Below are 4,603 nucleotides of genomic sequence, written 5' to 3' on the forward strand. Positions count from 1 at the left end.
TAAAAAATAAAGAACAGAGTGTTTGTCATTTCTTTTTAGTTTTGGAGAGGAATTTGGAAAATTTGTACGTATGCACACACTCTGTGTCTAAATGTATCCATGTATAAGGTACAAAAATATATGTATATAGGCCCCTTAAGCTTTTCTAGTAGTTCTTTGGAGGTTTCTCAGGGACTTTGCTGTCCCTGTTGCTTTAAACAATCCTCAGATCTCACCCTTCTGAGTAGTTCAGATGACAGGTATGAGCTTAATTTTATAAATTTTTATTCTAAAACTATACAAATGTTGATTCTAGTTCTAAAACTTTATTTTTGTTGCACTAGTTCAGAACTAAACTAGCAAACTCATTTTGACTCATTTGAAGCTGAAAGGCAAGATAAGAATGATGTTGACCAGGATTAGTTTTGGTCATGTGTTTACATGAATATTGTATCATTTCACCTCTGAAAAGCTCTTTCCATTGTATAAATAAACCCAGCCTGTAAACTCTGTCTGGTTCTCAAGATTCACTCATCGGATGCCGAAATATAAGATGACTGGCTCCTATTACATACAGCCAAACAATATATCATTTTTGGCTGTTTTCTATTAAAATATCTTATTATATAAACTGGCATTTTCAAATAAATATTTATTTATGTTTTTATGGGTCATGGGGCTTGAACTTGGCCTGGGTGCTGTCATTGACCTCTTCAGCTCAAGGCTACCACCCTACCCTTGAGCCAAGCCCCTCTTCTCATTTTCTAGAGCTTAATTGGAGATTGGAGTCTCAGGTCCTTTTGTGCCAGGGCTGGCTTTAAACCTTAATCCTCAGATCTCAGTCTTCTGTGTGGCTAGGATTACATGTGTGAGCCACTGAACTGGGCTATTTCTATTTATTTTTTTACATAGACAACAGTAGGCATGTTGATATGATTTAATGCATTATTTTTAGATAAATTACATAAACAGTTATTTGAGAAAATTATTACTGATATTTATGTTAGTTTTAAATTCACACATCATTTTCAAATATTTAATTTAAAAAGTGATACACTCTGAAATATTTTACAGCAATTTATCTTAGCTTAATTTAACATAGCAAACTACCAAATATTTGTTTTGCTCCATTTACATGAACTAATAATATTTCAGAAAGTTTACATATATTTTAATTTATATATGATTCCTGAGAAGAAACTTTAATATGCCATGAAAATACACGTATATAAGTATCAACTATATTTAGTAAAATATTAAAAAAAATAAGTGAAAAATGCCATTTAAAGATGCAAGTTAAACTAATTTAAAGGCTTATATATATTAACATAGTTTTACTTTGACTATAAAGCTCTGTGAACATTTGCTTAATTTTATCCAAAACACTGATTATTAAATCACATCCCCAACCCCAACATACAATTTCTAGAATATAAGAATGCAATTAAGTTCTAAAATGCCATAATACAGTCTGTGTATCTCTCTGTGTCTCTGTGTGTGTGTGTCTCTCTCTCACTGATTCTCTCTTCTCTCTCTCCTCTCTCTGTCTTTCTCTGTCTCTCTGTCTCTCTCTCTCTCTCTCTCTCTCTCTCTCTCTCTCTCTCTTTTTCTATTTCTTTCTATCTCTTTCCTCTCCCAGAACTTGTTTTTATTTAATAAATGACGGTCAAATTAATAATCTTAATTCTTCTAACATAGCCAATAGCAACAAGGTACGATTTTTTTTATTGCAATATATAGAGGGGTCACAGTTACATTCGCCAGACTAGATATGATGTTTTTTACAATTAAATTTAAATTCATTTTTCTTTCAGTTTTGAATTGTCATAGTGTACAGGGAAAAATAGCTGTCTGTACTGATATCACTACATGTCCATCAAAAATGTGAATTAAACTGTGTGTGTTTGTGTGTCTGTGTGTGACTGTGTGTGTCTGTGTGTGTGTCTGTGTGTGTGTAGTCTATTGAGTGGCTTTTAAAAGGCTCTTTAAAAATATCCATTTGGTAGATCAAGAAGATGTGCTACTTAGACACAATGAAATTGTATGCCGCTATCAGAATGAATAACATTGCCCTATTTGTAAGGAAATGGAAGGACTTGGAAAAGAAATCATATTAAGTGAAGTAAGCCAGACTGAAAGGAACATGGGCTCAATAGTTCCCCTCATTTGTAATAATTAGTACACACCTAGGACTCGCCTACAGAGGATTGCAATAGCTCAAAACCTAGGTACATAAGGTCATAGGGGATGAGACTAATTGAAAGTGTCTTTAGGATATCAAATAAGAGGTATATCTTGTGTGATTGTTCTTAATGTACTATGTTATTTCTCTTCTCTTTTTTTGCCCTCATAGCTAATCTCATGCAATTACTGTGTCTGACTTTGTTACCTGATATATTGTATATACGTTTATTTCAAAAATTTCCCTATTTCAAATAAAATAAGGAAGGGAATGGGAAAAACAATCAGATTGTGAGGGGTTGGGGGAGGAGGACAAAAACATGAGAGGGGATATCAATGTTCAAGAAATAATGTACCCACTACCTGAAAGAACATAACTGTATCACCTCTATACATTACCCCTACATTAAAATACACAAAAAAGTACATTTGATTACAAAACAAGTTTTGCTAGTGAGAATTGTAATAAAAATTTACCATGTGACCAGCACAAGAATAGGCCTGAGGATTGATGACATAGAATTGAAGATCCAGAAAATGAACCCACAAACCTATAGCCACCTAATTTTTTATATGAGAGCCAAAATCACAGCCTGGAAGAAAGACAGGCTCTTTAAAAACAAATGGTGCAGACAATCCCAATATAGATGAAAATCTGATACAATGGAGAGAGCATGGTATATGGCTGGACCTCTAGCATCAACAAAAATGATATTGTGTCTGAAAAAAAAAGTAATAAAGGGGTGTGGTATGGCTCAAATGGTATAGCACCTGTCTTAGTAAGTTAAAATAACTGATTTTGAAACACATAGATGCAAAAACAAAACAAAGCACTACTAATGGTGTTATAAACAAATGTACATCAGATTATTAATTCAGAGCGAAGTGAACAATGCCAAATGAAATTTAAATAACTCAAACAATTTTTGATAAATGAATAGTGAGAACACATTAAATATGCATTAACCTTTAAGTCTCAAATATTTTATGCAAATCAAATAATTACTATACAGACATCATTTTGCTTGCAAAATGGCAGGAGCATATGTTAAACAATGAATGTCTGTCTTTGTGAAATTCTAGTAGATCAAGAAAAGTTTAGCAGCTATGCTACCTCTAATATTTGTAAATGGCATAGTCCTTTCCTTACAATGAGCTCATTGCCTGAACTTCTAGATATATAAAGACTTACAAAGAATTCAGAGGTAATTTCCATTTAAGGGTGAGTCTGTTGAAATTATCTGCCTTTCACTTGCAATTGTATTGAGCTGTCTCTGGAGTTCTGATTGGGTGGAAATAAAGACAAAGCAGATGTAAACAAAAACTTCGAAGAAGTAATGCATGACACTGTAGATACTCCTAGCAAATTCATATAGCGTTGTCAGAGTTGTTGCAGTACTAATTACTAAATATTAGATACTTTGTTTTCCATTTTCTAATTAATTCTGGGATGGTCCCTTCTGAAGAACAAATATTGGTCAAAGGTGATTTGAAGAAAATTATGGGTCCTTTCTGGATTTTCCTGACTCTGTGAGTCAACTTTTGGTTGTGATTTGTATTCTTCAGTGTTATTGCTCCTATTCGAATGATTTGCTTTAATTAACTTGTGATTTTGCATTTCGTCAATTGTTTATCAATTGAAGGGTATCTGACAACATCAAAAGCAATTGCAACTTTAAAATACTTTCTAGTGAACACTTCCATTTCAAATGTATTTTCCAGTTGTGCCTTTGAATATGAATTTAGAATATAAGTAAAAAAAGGAACACGAAAATGTTTTCTTTGAAATTCAATAAAAAATTTAAAATGATTTTATTAGATTTTGGTGTATAATAATTCAATGTTAAAACTTACTTATTATGTATTTATGCATCTTTGAAGAAAATTATAAACAAGAAGCTTTCAGAAAAGAGCAGCAAATATCCCAAATTTAGAGATGTTACACTTCATTGTGAACAAAGGAATCTTTTTAGAAAAATATTTTGAATCATTTTAAAACAAACATAATTTGGAGTTAATCCTGGTCCAGACTGACAAAGAAGGATCCAACTTTAGTATTCTGCAGGTGCTTAACCAGTTCTGCGAGCACCACTTGTTGGAGAGGCTGTCTTTCTTCCATTCTATTTTATTTTTGCTCCCTTATCAAAGATTAGGTGGCCATAGGTCTGTGGGTTAATATCTGGGTGCTCAGTTCTATTCCATTTGTTTTCATTTCAGGCCTGTTCTTGTGCCAGTACCAAGCTGTTTTGGTCACTATAGCTTTGTAATAGAGTCTAAAGTTTGGTATTGAAATTCCTCCTGCATTGTTCTTTCTGCTAAGAATTGTTTTTGCTATACAGGTGTCAGGGTTTTTAGTCCTAAGTCCCTCCTTACCTGCAAAAGGGATAGAGAGAACACACCCAGACCAGGAGGAGTGGAGAAAGGAAAGGGCCTACTGACCGCC

The sequence above is a fragment of the Megascapheus bottae genome, chromosome 1 (assembly GCF_031878675.1).
Source record: "Megascapheus bottae isolate mThoBot1 chromosome 1, mThoBot2.hap1, whole genome shotgun sequence".
Taxonomy (NCBI): Eukaryota; Metazoa; Chordata; class Mammalia; order Rodentia; family Geomyidae; genus Megascapheus; species Megascapheus bottae.